The sequence below is a fragment of the Opisthorchis viverrini genome, assembly GCF_000715545.1.
Source record: "Opisthorchis viverrini unplaced genomic scaffold opera_v5_539, whole genome shotgun sequence".
Classification (NCBI taxonomy): Eukaryota; Metazoa; Platyhelminthes; class Trematoda; order Opisthorchiida; family Opisthorchiidae; genus Opisthorchis; species Opisthorchis viverrini.
Window position 1 is genome coordinate 56,834 of NW_008752204.1, and position 18,521 is coordinate 75,354.

Below are 18,521 nucleotides of genomic sequence, written 5' to 3' on the forward strand. Positions count from 1 at the left end.
GCATCTGTACTGCGTTCAGTCAGGATACTTCTCTACCTCCATCTATGTTATACATGGCGCAGGCCGAATTAATTGTTTCACTCAACTTTCGCACCTATTAAAGTGTACAGAATAGTTCATTTGGAGATTAAAACAACAGCTTTTCACATACGGCGGTAAAAATAATATGTTGAAATCAATGTATTGACAGTAATTTTAAAACCGGTTGTCACATGATTCTCTGAACTACCTACTACAATGGCGCTGTCCACATACTAATAGCAAGGCCCTACTGAAGTCGAATGCGCGGACCGAACGTTCAGATGTAGCACCCTTTCGGTGCCTAACTACCATGCCACCCGAAGGTTGCACGAGGGCTTGGATACTGCCAGGTTGCCCAAGCCTAGACAGGGGAAGTCGAGAGGCAGAGGTTGGGTTCAAACCACTAACCTTCCGGTCAGTAAATTCGCGCTCTAACCACTTGGGCCATCTCGCCATCTCGCACGGACCGAACGCATTATGTGGTATGCATTTTATACAACTTGAGAACGGTAGAACACCTAATCCAAATACGGTATGGATCGTGATATTTAGTAGGAAAGGCAAACCAAATGTAAGGAATTTACGAATGAGTTTCCCAGAGATATTTGCTTTTGGCTTGATGTCTGATTTCCCATCTTCTTTCAAAAATAGCACCTTTGGTTTCTTCGAGGTCAGCTATATTGCTGAAACGTATGCGACTTTAAACGAGAAATAAACTTTATTGGACAGCTCATTTTTCCAGCATCACCATCATTGTCGCGATCACGGACGTCGTCACCGTCGCCATCGTTGTCATAATCGTCGAGAATAGGAATAGCAAGAGCATTTTCGCTCGCTACAGCCATGCATTTTGTTAAGAAGTCCTTCAAATCCTGGACTGTTTTACACTACGTTAGTAATAAGCTACAACATCCTCGTTGCCCATATTGTCAGCTACCGTCACTTTCATAGACATAGCATACCGTTCCCATCGGTAATACTGTCGCGTGACCCTGGTTTCCCGCCTATCACACACCCTGTACTGCTTATGCGCCAATCTACAACTCGATGGAAGTGTACACCTCACCCGCGAACTTGGCACGCGCACGCACACACACACACACACACGTAGGCACACATCCACATGCTGGACTTTGGCGATTTTCACCAAGGCAACAGTCAGTCAAATTGGGATTGGCCGATTATGGTGGCCAATCCGACAAGGTACCTGTTTGAATGAATAAACTTGCGCCCCCGATTACTGACCAGTTTAGGGAGACCACCCATGGCTGATGATCATTCCACTCGTCCTCAGGACTACTTTGTGAACGCTCATCGGATTGTACTCGTTTAAACATTTATTCGTGTTTGTGTGACATGAATTCCGCAACTGGAGGTGTCGTTGCCTGGGCGGCGTTTCAAATTTGGACTGTGGTGAAAACCTGGGTGAGTAGCTGACATAGTTTTAAAAAGGTCATTTGGGAATGATACTGATGCCAGAAATTTGAGCCGTTTAGGCTGGTTTTTTCGTGGACATTCTTGTTTCACATTAGGACGGCTCTTTTACGGGATAGGGATACCCGTGTGTTATGATTTGCGGTGTATTTTAATTAATGCGTTGCGCAGTCGGGGTGCATTACGCAGGTCGCAACAGACTGCGCCGACTAGTACAACAGATACTTCCACAATTTTTCATGATGCATACTTTGAGTTCGAGTGATTTCAAGGACTCATTCTGCTCTCTGTGAAATCGGTGTGACAACGTACATCCAGCATGGGTATCTATGAAAATAAGAACGAAATAAGCAAAGAGCATCGTGGCTAAACTTCTGACTTCAATGAGGTCGCCGCAAATCAACGACTCAAAAGGACGGGAATGTGGTAGGCGTAGATTGTCATGGTGATTTGCTGGGAACAGTCGCCACAGTCGGGAGATTCCACAAAACTGGATGATTGTTATGTCCATTAGTATGATTACACACAAGCGTGTTGAACAGAGACCCCCTAAAGAGACCACTTCGTCCAGGCCACGTGTACTTTACCACTTGAATCAATGATACACTATCCTTAAAAAAAGGTGAGAAATCTTTGTCAGTTGTGGTCCTACACCTCTCACTATGTTCGGGCACTGGATCGCATATCGAATTGGTTTTACTGCGGTGTTTTATGGGTTCCCTGCGGTGCACATCCCTGCCAACCAAGCATGATTGTTGAATTTTCCATGCATCGGGAAAATTGAAAATAACAATATCTGTTCTTACCGCCAGCAGTATAAAGGTAGCTCAGAGGGAGAACAATTTCTTCATTCCATGAGCAAGTCGATACATGATATGGTTTTCATGATAGAAAGATGAGTGGTGCAATGTCTTGTTCAGATGAGAGCTAATCAAATCAGCAAGTCGATACATTTCCGCGTGATATGGTTTTCATGATAGAAAGATGAGTGGTGCAATGTCTTGTTCAGATGAGAGCTAATCAAAATGACAGTCGGCCGCTCTGGGTCAGCGGTCAAATACTCAACCATTGGATGGATGGCCGCGGGCTCGAAATCCTCTGAGTTTCGTTAGATTCGCCTTGCTGATGGTTCTCAACAAGGATAAAAACAGCTCTACACTGCTTCTCGGTACTTCAGCCTAGATTGGCTTCACTGACTAGATGAATTCTCTGTAGAAAAACACTAAAAACGTGCCAAAGTTTTGTTATCCAAGTCACACAATAAAAACCGATCTCCAATAATCCAGCGAAACATCTCAGGTTCTTCGATGAAAGCATTATGAAGAATAAGGTGTTTTATCCTTCAACTTATGACTTAAAATTGCTTAGTGCAGTTGGAAGTCCTCGTGGGACTCCGTTGACGAATTTTCAGCGACCTCAGGAGTAGTGTATTACGAATATATATGTATCACGATTGAAACATGAGGTGACCTGGTGCAGTGCATTCAGTTGGCTGAAAACATCACAAACGAGAGATTCAGCTTGGTTCCAGGTGAATCTCTCGCAAAACTAAATTAGTTTGCAAATGAATGTATTTCGCTAATCCTCGTGGGACATTTATCTATTGTTGCCATCGCCTTCACGTGCAGCTTCCCAAAAGCCCATTCGTGCACCCTGAACAGAAGTGCAGTGGCAAAATAAACGCGGGTTATTCTGACCCGGGATGCCCCTGCGCAGTCTTCTTCAAGTGTAATCTGTTACATAACGTCGTGCTCAAGATAGCACTTCCTTCAAAAAGGCATCTGCGAAATCAGCCATCTTGTAATTCTGACTTCACGATAGGTGCAAACTGATCGGGGTAAACGATTCCCAAAGGCCTGTAACTTAGGGTAATTCATCAATTTTGGTACTGTGCATTTTGATCAGTTGAAGGCGCGTTTTCTTCACTGTAGGCTACGTGAATCAGGTGTAAACTTTAACTGACTGATTGATATTGGATTGTCAGAAAATTCACTTATGATAACTTTTTGTAGACTATACTCTTTGGATGACAGAGACGACTAATCGAACCGCTTAAAGGGAGACCGCACGTAGTTTCGGGATCGTCAAAATAGTCACAAGGTACCTGCATTAGTAAACATGATATTTCTAATAAATGGGCTGTTAGGAACCTAGCAGAATCTGGAGTTGGTTGTTCGCTTCATCATAATTGAGTTGCAAACGGGAGTAAATAAAAGAGGAAAAACAGCAGATAACAAGTTTAATGAATAGTTGAAATGGGTTCCGTTTAACTGTCTCATCAAACTAAGAATTTCATCACTCCCTTCGAGATCCCTTGGGTGGCCCCCAATTTCGGGACCATTCTGGTCCATTCTCTAGATGGTCGTCACCCTATCTCTCGTTCAGGGTCAGTCGATCAATGAGTAACCGATAGCAACTTTGGAACGTTATGTCTCACTCTACACGTTTTAGTTCCATCTACACAACCACAGTCTTGATGAATTCAGAAAAGATGACCTCAGACCAAACGACTGTTGAGTCACAGTTCCGAACGTGATCACGCAGCCATCTTGTGTTTTCCCGATTCGGATGAACATTGAGTACACTTAATTTTTAACTGAAGAGTTTGCTGGTACAAAACGTAACCCGGCAAATCGCACGGATATTAGCGGGTCCTTGAGGGGCGTCAAACAGGTGCACACTGTTGACAGTGTTGGCGTCGAAGAGCTTTTGTGAGGATCCCACCTGTTCTTCGTGAATCTATACGGCGTGCCAACTCTAAGCCCACAGTTAGTTACCTCATTTGCGCACGCATAACTCGCACGCAATAAAAAGTGCGCAATCATAATCGGTCGAACTTTTTTGTCAGGCGTATGAATGGTAGGGTTAGATGTTTGAATGATTTTGAAACCCATTGTCAGTTTTGCTTATTTTAAACTTTCCGCATTTCGTCAGACCTACGGGGTGGCATATTTTGTGTCATAACTTTGTGGTAACTGTGTCAACCGTATAATTTCTAAATTTCTGTTTGGTGTTCTTGTTACACTCGCAACAAAATGACACTGCCTTAAACTTCATTGAAACCTGAAGATGACAGCATAAGTGAGGTCATCAGGGACCTCATGGAAGCCTTTACAACCGAAGGTTCGAAGTGGATCCAGTGGAAAAGATTTCTGCCCCTTACATAATGAAGAAACCTCTTATGACAAAGCGCCGAAAGCGTTGAGAATCTCACAGATAAAAAGTCTAGCTTCAGGGACCAAGGTCTAAACCAGTTGAAATAATGATCGATATTGCTACATTATATGATGTGTCAGTTCAGTTTGAATTTGCGGCCCACAAAACTTTCTCCAAAGTGAAATTTTTCCTGTTGCTACGGATACATTCAGCGATGATGGGAAGGAAATGGGAGTGACCCATTAGATGGAGTGGCCTAATTTGTGCATTGACAATAAATAGATTTGTTTGTACAGTGTGGCAGGGTGCTACGCGGTGAAGAAGTGGTTGCGTGACGCAGCTAGGCTCGCTAACCATTGGTTTGACTCGTCCGGTGACCTCTATCCAGGGGAGACAACAGTTATCAACACAACCGAGTTGACTGGTAATGGCTCTCACGCTTCGTTTTCAATTTATGGGCTAACTGCTTTCATCCTTGTGGTATTCGTGCTCAGCTGGAATTCAAACAATCTCAGTTAGAGTCAAATGCATCGGTCTGAACCAGCGAACACACTAATGAAACACATGGCGTATACCTTGTCATTTTGTCGCACTTTCCAGGATTCCTGTAAACGGTGTTTCCCAGTAGTACGTCCCTTCCATTGTCAACACTCTTTTCACCCCAAGTTCAAAACAAAAGCCAAAATTACTTTATCTGCGTAATCTGAGATAAACAAACTATCTCAGTTACTGCCAGGCTAATTTGTGTTTTACTAATCAGCTGGGTTGATGATGCATGGATCCATTCCTTGATTCTGATGCAGAATAAACACGTTTTGGATGATGGAAGAGCACTAACAGAAAAACATATTGTGGGTCCTCTGATACCAGCTTAGTCTCTTGAAGATGAGACAGTAGATTCTCAACGTCTCGTTTGGGGTTACGATACTTCCATCAAATTTAATGTCCAATAGCGAGCAGAATAGCCTTGAAGTGGGATCCGTTTGTTCGCTTGTCGCAGAAACAAGCAAAGAATCTGGTCAGGGAACGAAAATCCTTTTTTTGTACATCTAACATGCCCGGTTTGCTCACTACTCCGAAGCCAGTACCATCTTTCTCAAAGCCCTGTGACCCTGGCCACTTCAGTTCGCTTCAGTTTATCAGCGAACAGACCAGGTTCTGTTCTGTGGTGTGGAGTTAGGAGCAAATCATTTTTTGGCTTTTTGATTGATCAGAAGAATCGATTTGTGGTTCTTCAAGGCCCAACTTTAGACTAGTACCCTTGTTGTCTTATGTTACAAATTTACTGAGGATGATGTGAAAGTCAATTCTACAAATCCCGCAACCACCTACAAGTAATTCCACTGTAGCCTACCTGTTAGGAACTTGCTCCGGCTAGCAAAACCGCTTACATATGCCAACTGACTTATAGTCAAGCATGCAACAGGTTACTGTAGTCTCCAGAAACATTACATATGCCAATGACTTATAGTCAAGCATGCAACAGGTTACTGTAGTCTCCAGAAACATTTGTAATGCGTACGATTCAACATAAATATCTTTTTGTACTTCGCCGCTTGTGAAAGCAAGGTGGAGACAGTGATGTCCACGATTAGAAGACCATCCAACAGCTGCTGAACTCATATTGCCCCGAAGCAACTCACGTAGCTGCAGCTGCTTGCAGTAATCCAAAAATGTGGCACAGTTCACTTTGGCGTGATAAAGTACAACTGCTCATTCGAAGACATTTTCTGTAGGTATCTATATTAATTGATGTAAGGGAATTTGGCACTGAGGTTTAGTCATTCATACGGCAGTGAAGCATCGGTGTTGAACACTAATGTCATACTGTCGATGATGATGATGATGGATGATGACGATGATGATGATGATCATGATGATGATGATGATGATGATGATGCAATTCTTGACCACTGTGTATGGCAATCATGACTCGGTCGTTTGTCTGCTGAGACTGTGGTTACGACTGCGGGTAGATGTGACGAGTGATAATGGTTGTTCACAATGAAGATGCGCTGGCCAATCGTCCACGTTACGGGATGAACGCTTCTGATTATCGTCAAACGAGTGAAAATTTATCAATTCTGTATGGCAATCGTGTCTAGCAGCCCCTATTTCAGCTACAGGCAGTCTGTGTTGCTAGTAGACAAATATATCAAAATACCACTGAATCATCTCTGCTGTTGGGTATGGAGGATGTTGTTGACCTACACTGATAACACCGCTGTCACCGAATCGCTAATACAGCACAAGATGCAAGTAGTAAAAGTCAGTTACCACATCAACTCGCAGTTTGATTGAACCAATCATGAGGAGACCTTTTGTCAGTGAACTTCTAATTCCTCCAATAACAGCAAAAGTGTTGATGGACTCTTCACATACGAAAGCTACTGAAACGATTGTTGCACTCTACTTGCTCACACTACTGAATGAAAGGAGAGTTTTAATTTGGACGCATTTGTTAGGTGTCACACAATGAAGCTTGCTTCTGGGTTTTGACGACCAGCTCCAGCTACTACGCCCTGCCCCTGAACCATGAACCTGGAGTTTTTACGATACTACTGAGAAACAAAGTTCCCGTGACGGTTTCAGCGAAGTGTGGGTCATTCTCTTACTCAACGATATTCCCTAAAAGCTGAGCGTTTTCACTGCTCAAATTTAGGATGTGATGAACCACCTGGCCGATTCATTTCAAGAATTCTGGGTATACCTACCAGATAAACATCTGAATGCTTTCTATAAATACCCTTACGTGCACACAAAGTTGGTTTTGACAGGATACGCAACTGAATCCAGCTGAATCTCCTGTTTATTATGGTCGAAGATTCTTAGCAACCGTATGAGTAGTGTGCTACGNAAGAATCGATTTGTGGTTCTTCAAGGCCCAACTTTAGACTAGTACCCTTGTTGTCTTATGTTACAAATTTACTGAGGATGATGTGAAAGTCAATTCTACAAATCCCGCAACCACCTACAAGTAATTCCACTGTAGCCTACCTGTTAGGAACTTGCTCCGGCTAGCAAAACCGCTTACATATGCCAACTGACTTATAGTCAAGCATGCAACAGAAACATTTGTAATGCGTACGATTCAACATAAATATCTTTTTGTACTTCGCCGCTTGTGAGAGCAAGGTGGAGACAGTGATGTCCACGATTAGAAGACCATCCAACAGCTGCTGAACTCATATTGCCCCGAAGCAACTCACGTAGCTGCAGCTGCTTGCAGTAATCCAAAAATGTGGCACAGTTCACTTTGGCGTGATAAAGTACAACTGCTCATTCGAAGACATTTTCTGTAGGTATCTATATTAATTGATGTAAGGGAATTTGGCACTGAGGTTTAGTCATTCATACGGCAGTGAAGCATCGGTGTTGAACACTAATGTCATACTGTCGATGATGATGATGATGGATGATGACGATGATGATGATGATCATGATGATGATGATGATGATGATGATGCAATTCTTGACCACTGTGTATGGCAATCATGACTCGGTCGTTTGTCTGCTGAGACTGTGGTTACGACTGCGGGTAGATGTGACGAGTGATAATGGTTGTTCACAATGAAGATGCGCTGGCCAATCGTCCACGTTACGGGATGAACGCTTCTGATTATCGTCAAACGAGTGAAAATTTATCAATTCTGTATGGCAATCGTGTCTAGCAGCCCCTATTTCAGCTACAGGCAGTCTGTGTTGCTAGTAGACAAATATTCTTTCACTTTGGTACGACAAACTGGTTACTGAAAAGAGTGAGTCTTCAAGTTTATTACTCCTCGGCTGAACTGTACATCGGACACCATAGCGGCTCAAACGAAGAACTGCTGAAAAGCTGTCCTACTCTGGGTATCACTCGTAAAGATCGATAGATATCTGACAAGCAACACATGTAGCAATGCGACTCTTTTCCAACGCATGATTAAGGTCAGTTAAAGTCTCTCCCCCCGCAACCAATCTCATGATAGTAGTTGCATTTGGATGTTAGATGATTTGAAGGCCGTGATTTATGACTTCATTTGCCTCCGCTCTCATCCGACCCACATTGTCGTCATGTGCGCGAAAATGACTAGGCCCGCATCCTCAATTTCTCTTCCAAGCAATGAATCTTTAGCATGCTCTGTACACGGCAAATTATCCCATCTTTGCACGCAGCAACATTCAGAGAAGGGCGCAACAACAACAACAACAACACCAGCCAGAGAACTGGAGGTGATTTATCACGTTGCAATCAGATTGGCCTGTAGGGTGGGGCGATGATGATCAAGTGGTCTCCCCGTTAGTTTGGAAGAGCTTGTGTTGTAAGGCAAATGCTTGTTTAGATATAGTGATCACACCATTTAATGCCAGACTGCGAAACTACAGGAATCTGGACAGTATTATGGAAGTCAGCTTGGCGCTGAAGAGAAAGTGGACCGGATCGTCAGTATATGTCCACTTGGCAGGATATCCCGTAATGTCATCAGGAACACGAAGTTGGGGAAGTCTTGGTTTTTGGATTTGACCATCAGGCGTGCGTATTTCAAAAAGAAAACTAAGTTCCTCAGGACAGACATAGCTAGTAAGATTTGGATGTGTGTGTATGAAACAGACCAACTGCTGAATTCAAAACACGACAAATTGGGATCCGACGATATCCCAAGCTTTAGGGTGACCGTGAGCAATCTAGATTAGATCAATTTTGCATTCAGATTGTCACACACAATAAAGCACCAGCGTGGACCAATTATTGTCGGTCATAACCTGAGAAGTTAGGTCAGGTTCAGTCAGGTAAGCGACCGCACACACTAGCAGCCAGTTTCATTATCCGGAAAAAAATTTGGTATGAAAATTTCGTGACTGCATGAATCAGACGCCTCGAATCACAAGGTCAAGAAGGACTCAGTTTTATCTTAAACCCGACCGCTTGGTGCCGTAACCGTATATTAGCTGCTTCGCCTGTGATCAAGCATCGCCAGTGGATAGGTCAAGCAGTCTGTGAGACGGTGATGGTTGAACAGTCACGTGATTAATGATATCGTAGTGAGCGCAGTGTAGGGGTACATCTACAGTCATATCCCCCATTTTGGTTCGTTTTTGACAGTCTCGGATTGCGATTATTTCGGCACATACTTATGCGTGACATTAGGCAATAAACTATGCCGGATTTTCACAACAGAACACATGAATCCTAAAATGTCAAGCTTAGAAGAACCGAGAAGTGGATATTCCATAGCAAAAACCCAGCACCTACATGTAGATGTCAAAACAATTTACCAGACGGATCGGATAGCATCGTTTTATTTCCGCAAATCGATGACTCACTACCAGGTAGGCAGAATGTTTACATTGTCCAAGATTGTAAGCAGAACAGTGCCCGAAACCGATCGATCCTAGCAAATATAAACGCCTCAAAGGTGACCGGGTTCGGCTGAAGTGTGAAACCACCGATGCGTCAGAAAGATAGGCTTTAGGTCCACGAAATTCATTCTTTGTGCGTAAAAAAAACAAGATTTGTCGTCTGATAACTATACTCGCTTGAAAACAGATTTTGTTTTAATGGGTGACTCATTTGAATCCCAGCTGAAAGGCCCGTTCGTGATATACTTTGACAAAATATGCTACACAAAGCCCGCCTCGTGTTCCACTTGATGCGATATTAGAGATATAGCGGTATGTTTTCTTGATGAAACACTATTTGCAAGTTTTCTGAGTTCGAGTTCGACGGTTCAAGACCGGATCTGTTCTTCTTAAATCGCTTCAGGTAGGCGTAGTCCACTGCTTTCCGACAACCTGATTGTGTGGCACATTCAGTCGAGAAATATCATAAACGAAAGATTCATTTGAGCCTTCCGTTGGTAGCAAGTTAGTTTGCAGGCTGCGTACAGTTCAATTCCGGGTAGAACCTAAGGTTGATGGAAACCCTGGTACTGTGCTCATTCGACGAACCCCAAGAAAGGTGAAACAGATCATAAGCTGTCAAAGACATTTCAGTAGCAGTTGGGGTTCATCTTGTCTGACTGGAACTGTTGGCGACACGACTTGGAATGGGGCACTTTTCTCGTTTTTTTTTATCTAACACTCCTGTAATCTTTTCGATTCTATCGTTCGCATTTGCTTTTTACGTTTGTGACCATGTTCTTCGGTAGTGGTATTAGTGTGCCGTCAAGAAAGTATACTGGCATATGTCGAACACCGAACGGAGCGGAGAGGAATATCGTAAACCAGAGAGATTCAACTGGGATTGTGGAGTAAAACGGCAAACATTCAGCTTGCGAGTACTGTCTACATCTGCCGCTGTTGTGAACATAACGTAAAGGTCTCCAAAATATAGCAGTCATGATACTGGTCTGAAGGATATAAAGGCAATAAACTTATTTCTGAATATCCTCGATATCCTTATTGCTAACCTCATGGAATGCTTAATTTCATTCCGTTTGATAGCACTCCCCTCGTGAATTCAACGTATACTCAGATGGTGTGAAGGGTTGTTGTAGATATCTGCAGTCCATAGCTGGGACGGAGTTTGTATGGAGCAGTTACTGACAGTCATTCTTTACAGCTTCTCATCCGCTTTCCATTTTCATCAATGTGAAATGAGCCCGCTGACGCCTTTGCTACACTGGCCTGTTGAAATTTTTTGTCGATAAATGAGGTCCCCCTGAAGGATGTGAGCCACCAGTTGGTTCAGTTGTATATAGTGAAACGGCAGTCTAGGATCTGTTCGGTACGACACGTGTAACAAGACACGATCACATCAAAATACCACTGAATCATCTCTGTTGTTGGGTATGGAGGATGTTGTTGACCTACACTGATAACACCGCTGTCACCGAATCGCTAATACAGCACAAGATGCAAGTAGTAAAAGTCAGTTACCACATCAACTCGCAGTTTGATTGAACCAATCATGAGGAGACCTTTTGTCAGTGAACTTCTAATTCCTCCAATAACAGCAAAAGTGTTGATGGACTCTTCACATACGAAAGCTACTGAAACGATTGTTGCACTCTACTTGCTCACACTACTGAATGAAAGGAGAGTTTTAATTTGGACGCATTTGTTAGGTGTCACACAATGAAGCTTGCTTCTGGGTTTTGACGACCAGCTCCAGCTACTACGCCCTGCCCCTGAACCATGAACCTGGAGTTTTTACGATACTACTGAGAAACAAAGTTCCCGTGACGGTTTCAGCGAAGTGTGGGTCATTCTCTTACTCAACGATATTCCCTAAAAGCTGAGCGTTTTCACTGCTCAAATTTAGGATGTGATGAACCACCTGGCCGATTCATTTCAAGAATTCTGGGTATACCTACCAGATAAACATCTGAATGCTTTCTATAAATACCCTTACGTGCACACAAAGTTGGTTTTGACAGGATACGCAACTGAATCCAGCTGAATCTCCTGTTTATTATGGTCGAAGATTCTTAGCAACCGTATGAGTAGTGTGCTACGTCCGGACAGCCTCATTTGAATGCCATTTTTGGTCTGAAAGGTGCTGTTGACCCGTGAAAATCACTCACATTACGACCTGCGTTAGGGGTGATGTTCCAGGTATGGATCAACACAACCGTTGCATAGCTTCGTATAAAAAAATCAAACGCAGAACCCAGTATACTATGAATTAATTGCCGAGCGCTCTACATTTTGCACGCTTTGTTTGGAACGCACATAAGCTACTACTGAAAAATGGTGTTTCAATGACACACTCCGTCAGTAATCATTGACTGGAGCTCAAGTAAACCTAAAGTGGACGAAAAGGTCGACACTCGCGATGAAGAAAACTCAGTGACCCCTTGGTTGGCTCAGGAGTACCTTATCACATGACTCAGTAAGAACATGCATCCACTGTATATTCTGGCACGGTAACCCCGGTAGTTTCGATATGGATTATGGCGCGGAAAGTAGACCAAAATTTGCGGTGCTCTGGCCACCAATTCGAGGTGCGAACTGTTGCAGTTTGTACGCTTTCAGTATGCGCATTTGAATTGCAGTTTGAGACTACATAAACTTTCGTTTCTTTTTCTCGTTATTGATCTGCTGTGAACTGATTTCTATGGAACAACAGAAAGAGTGAAAACCATTGCTTGGTTTATTCCGTCCCCATTTTCCGGACTTTTCAGGGTCGCAATACGTGGTTGACATTTAGCTTCCACAGTTGGAATGATTGGTCTATCGCATCGCTTAAAATAAAGTACAACAGACGAAGATTTAGAAGTACCGCTAAACGAATTTGTCATCACGCACTCAGTGCTATTTATGTGCTTTCCGTCTTAGCGCTACATAGCACAAATGACACAAAAGACTGTAAAAGTTATAAAGCACCTTCGAAAGCGGAAGCAATTGTAACCTCCCATGGTGATCCAGTTGTTTGAGGCCATAAACTATTTTCAGATTTTGCAGTACAGTGGTCAGTACACTGCCGGCTTGATGAAGATTCAAATATGAGCAATCGATAATGACCGGGTGGGTGTATGAAGTGACAGACCACGGATGATGTACTGCCCTAATTGTGTCATGCATACGTGAATGGCAGGACTGAAATTCTAGAACACCTGTCTATTAAATTTTGCCACCTAGCGAAGCTCCCAAGTTACTGGTGGATGAACGCTGTCCAAAGGCAGTCAAACCAGTATTTAAAAACCTCATGTCAATAGATTCAATAAACCAGGGAAATGAATGGATATCACAAGAAAATACTTCTATATGGAAGTGAAGCACTTGTTTTTCCGCGCAGCCTCTGTGGAAACTCAGATGGACCAATGCCTTGAGGCCAAAGGTGTGCTCATCAGCAGAAATATGATTGACCTGAACCCAACCCATAGAAGAATCACGCCATCCCGCAGAATCCCGAGCCAGGCGAAAGAGCGCTGAGACGCAATATGTATCCAAAATGTTAGTCTAGTAAAGGTATCCAGATACTTATAACACTTTTTGAGGGCACATCTTTCAGTGAATGGAGCTTATACTGCCTATTTTTGGGGCTGTATTTTCATCCATTCCACTTCAAATGATTCATTCCTAATCATATTTCACCTGAGTGTTTTCAGCGTACGTTTTCTTGGATGATCACCCTCATGAATTCGCATGAGAGCCATCCTAGTCATGGATTAACAAAATCAACCTTGACTGACGGGATTTCCGAAGAGTAGCCTATCTTTGGCGGAAGATCTCCCAAGTGGATTCCTGCTGTTTAGTTAGCCCTGTGTTGTGCTGTTTTTCTGAACCTCACGGTTGTAAACAATCGGTTAGTTCATGTCCGAATGCATCTGCTAGACAGAGTTTGTAGGTGTTCTTGTGATGTTAGAGGAGCGCTTGGCTACATGCAGGACTTCCGACGTCATCTTTCATTCAGTTTTTATACACACGGGCTTTTGGAATGTGACTCATCGGAAGAAGTTGCTCGTGTTATTTAAATCCCTCGCAATCAACATATCGAGAACTAATACTACTTATTCTCCTCTGATGATATTACTGTTAGTACTGTTTTGAACAATATTATTTATTAGGGTGGCAGGTCTACATGAACACCTGCGCGTCCCGTCCAGTTAGTCTAATTCTCTTTCACTCAATCGACCACCTGATCGAACGAAAATTCTTCCGCTATATTAGCTGATCGATTTCTGTCCGTCTTCATTGTGTTGCTTATAGTACTGTTCACTTCATCAGTAACCCCCTCACAGGCTAGAGATGTTTCGATGTCTGTGCTTTTTGAGTAGTATAGCCAGCTAGGACGGTTTGTGTCTATCCAATATCACTGAGGGTGGATCAATGACTGCCAGTCAAATGATGAAACCTCGACGGTTAGTTATATATCAGTTTCTTCAGTGGGCACCTTGTCATATTGACTATCCGGAATGTGATAAAAATCCCGCGAATTTTTAGCAGGATTGTCTATATTGCGAAGGGTCGAATATGAACCGTTCTCGACGAGCGACGTAGCTGTTGTTTCGTCCCAGGGAAATTGGTAATTGGCATCGGTCATTATCACCGTCATGGAACACTGAGGCCGTTTGACCATGACATCACCCCAAAATATGTCCTGCCATTCGGTTCAAGCCAGTCCAGGGCTGGTAAAGTGGTTGTAAAGTTTACTCATCAATCCAAGAAAGACGTTTTTTCGAAGCAAGACAACCCTATGCTGTTTCTCGCAGACACTAAGAATACTCCGCTGACTGCTTTTCAAACTTAGAAAACCCAAAAATGCTCTCTTTGGATGCTTGACCGGCCGCTGTTTTTAAATTTCTTTCGCTCAGACGAACATATACACCGTTAAGATTATCTCAGGTTGGCTAAGATGTTGCACCGCCTTTTGCAGATTTGTTCGCAGGTGTCTTACATAGTCTGCTGTCCCTCAGGGCTTTGTTAGGTAGAACGATGAGACTGATGTGTGGAACGAATAGGATGAGAGTTGAAGGACATTTTCAAAGCTAGATTTGGTACTTGTTCACAAAACCTCAAGTTCGGAACTTCAGGCAGAACAAAAGCTAGAGCATTTTAATTGAGGCATCATGCACCCCGGAAAAAACCTAAAGGCCTTGTTGTTAGATTCGTTTAGCGCTTATAGACTCTCCTTAAGTATGGGAAGTCAAACTTGCAGAGTAAATACGAAAGAACTTAAACAGTAAATTCGAACGGACCGCCACGTTCGTCTGATCAGGACTTTTCGGAGGCGTCTTAAGTACACGACTTTGCATTAAGAACTCACTAACGGGCTGGACGGATTACTTAGCATTATTTGAAAGTAAGAGGTCAGACCTGTCCTCTAACCAGTCAAGTTGGCTCTGTTGTACTTTTTTCACGTTTTCTTGTCGTTCAATCAATTTTAAGTTGTCCAAAACTGCAAAATAACAGATGACTAAGGTAGGGGGCAAAACGATCCGGACAACTAGCTTCAAGCTTTTGCAAATGAAAGTTCCTTTAATAGTGTGAGTAGTTGAAGGCCAGCAGCTTTTTGGTGTCGTCGGTGAGCTGAACTCAGTTTGTTTGATGGACGAATACATGCAACACATCCAAACTCCCATCCAGCAACATGCTCCTTCTGGTAAGAAGTGCAAACATACTTGACCTTCTTAGATCTGATCATGCACACGTCGAACTTTGTGGATAGCATCACTAATAACTAACAACGTATTCTGTTGATCCGTTTGTTACTAGGGTTGCCAAATATGCGCCTCGGCAGACAGATGATGCTAGGAGTCCTCATGTTTTTACCTATTGATGTATCATCATTGTTGCTCGTGTCGGATGGCGCGAGCCAATTTGTAACGCGGTAGTTAGTAGACGATTTTGTGCCCCTGAAGTAGATGTTTTAGCCAACGGAGACACCCTGCACGACCAACAGCAATTTAAGAAAACGGGCACTGCTCTCTGTGTCCTTCAGAATGGCGCAAACTACGAGGCTGATAATGTGTGGCTTGGAAAAAAGGTGCGAACGTGCTTACAAAGCGTTCGAGTGTTACCGGTGTGGTCGGCCATCAAGGATGGGCTCCACGTGAACCTCATGCACTTGGATAGAGTCAATGCTAGTGATGGCGGCTAATCGATGTCAGTAGTATTCGTGCTGTTAGTTTCTTTCCAGATTGTTGGAGCTCTAGGTGGTTTAAGCACCTTAGGAATTTTGCGACAGGCCAACACCAAGTCCCGTTTCTTACCCACACTTTCCTCTTGTTTCCTCTTTACGGCTTTAGATAAAATCAAATAGTTTGCGATACTACGGTAGTGAAACATCTGTGTCGAATGTTCCTGTCTTCAAGGATGGCGATGCGTTAGAATGCTGGATGCCTTCGAATCGTCTGTTGGTGACTAAATTGTTTGTATCTTCCCTGTAATGTGACTAACCGGACCTTTCTCCGCTCGTAGTTATCCCTGGTTATTCCAATCCCACAAGGATGCAGACATCTTCCAAACTTCTACAGAAAAAACGGGAATTTGAGAAGTACCAGGGCATCGAAATTGGTTTAAAATTACCATTCAACCGATGAGACCGTTCAGTGTTAGCAAATGGAGTCGTTGTGTAGCACAAAACTACGAGCAATTGCGGCAAGCCATTCAACACTCAGCACTTTTGGGTTTCTCGATAGTGACCAACGGACCATATAGATTCGCTTACTATTGGGCCATAAACCAAAAAGAAAATGGTGCCTCGTTACACATCTCCTATTTCTGAATTTTCCCAGGGAAGATTAATTAATGTAGTACACTTTTGAAAAACTGGTGGCAACCGACGAACTCTCCGAGCCTGTTTAATACACCATCGAGTCTGCACGGGCACCAATCAATAGTATTCATTAGCGAACGGATGTGTAGTAGTCAATCGGTGCGCCATTTTCAGTTGTCCACAACAAGAACACGTCAAAACCCGACAGTTCTGATGCGGCACTTTCCTGCCCCCGATCACTGCACACACATGCGACGACCACCACCCGCATAGACAGGCGCGCACATAACGCCATACACATGGACAAGTACAGTCGACGTACTTGCGGGAGCGCTTTCTTTCACATTCCACAATTCCCCGTAACTCTAGGTTTCAAGTGGGGCCGGTGCAGATTTATGGTGGAATGTGAACAGTGCTGGTGGAGGAGAGATTTCGATTTGGCATAACCCACAGTTCGAAAACTGCTTTGATTGGGCATTGGTTACAGTGGATTTTTCTTCTGACGGAACACATTACTTGTGGAATTGCTAAAAACTCTTGAGTAACACTTGCCCGGTTTCGCTCTTCCTGGGGCTCATCTGTTGGAATTAGTCTCCAAGCTTCTGTCAACCCTACATTCTATTCGAACCCAAAGTGGACACCATTCGCGAAATGCAATCATTCACAAATCACATTGGTGTGTTGACGACAGACTAATCTAATCACTCGTTTATATCCCATAACCAAAGTAAGACAAAAAGCACTCGATCTTGGCTGTGTTAAGAACACGGCGAGCTAGATTCCAATATCAGAAAACTATGCATGATACAAGTAAGGCCCAGTATAAAAGCACAGACGGTTTTTGAAACCGCACGATTTCCAAATCGGATAGATTGAGGTACGATTGGTTCATTTGGTCTGGTCAGGTTAAGTGCTGATATTTTGCGAGGTGTGCAGTTGTTCTCTGAAGTGACAGAATGAAATTCAAGATGGAAGGACCGGACGCAAGACAACATGGGCCTGATGCCCATAAAGAGGAAATCAGTTCCAGCCGGAAAACTTCTAGTCAGTAGGTTATGGCGTATTTCAATCCTGCAACACAAGCAACTGAAAACTACTGGCTTGGATTCACTTCACTGATATATACGTTTGTCGACTGTGTAGGTTCCCGTTGCTTCAGAGTTGACGAAAAGATTTGATCGATTGATGGCTAGCCAATTCACACTACACTGGATGAAGAGTCGGTTTATCCAGCTGATCTTGTTGCTTTTAAAATGGAGACTGCAGCGCTGTCCAACATGTTCCTCATGTGTACTTTCAAAATGTGTCAAGATGTGGATTAAGCAGAGAACCAATCTTATAATCTTCTAACCGGAGGTTTCCATAACCTGAAACTCTATTTTGGAGCATTTTTCCCGTTTTTTCTCCAAAAAAAAAACGTCAGTTTGGTTGTATACAACAGACGTCCACTGCTGACCCATAATTCCATCGGCTAAGGCATCCAAACCGCCTTTACTGAACATCAAAAATGTGCTTCAAGATTCTCTCTGTAGGACTGTATTTGCCTGTCAAGGGAAGAACTTTCTTCGCTCATCCATGTTTTGCAAACTGCAAAAGGTGTGAAGATGTCAACCAGTACCACGGAATGAAAATAACAAACAAGCAGCTCGCCTAAACAATTACTTGCAATCAATCCACTGGGTGATTCTTGTGCCGCGGCTTTGAAAAAACACTTTGTCATTTTTGTCTTTGCTAAGCCAGTCAGCCATTAGTTACAAACCTGGTG

General features: G+C 43.3%; 1 protein-coding gene across 1 annotated transcript in view; it reads left to right on the forward strand.

Moving 5' to 3' along the window:
• Positions 1-1,298: 1,298 nt before the first annotated feature.
• Positions 1,299-18,521, forward strand: part of T265_11658 (hypothetical protein) — a gene marked incomplete at both ends in the record, with an annotated part of 116,410 nt that continues 99,187 nt past the window's right edge. Inside the window, one exon of the mRNA XM_009178369.1 lies at positions 1,299-1,446. The remainder of the gene's footprint in view (positions 1,447-18,521) is intronic.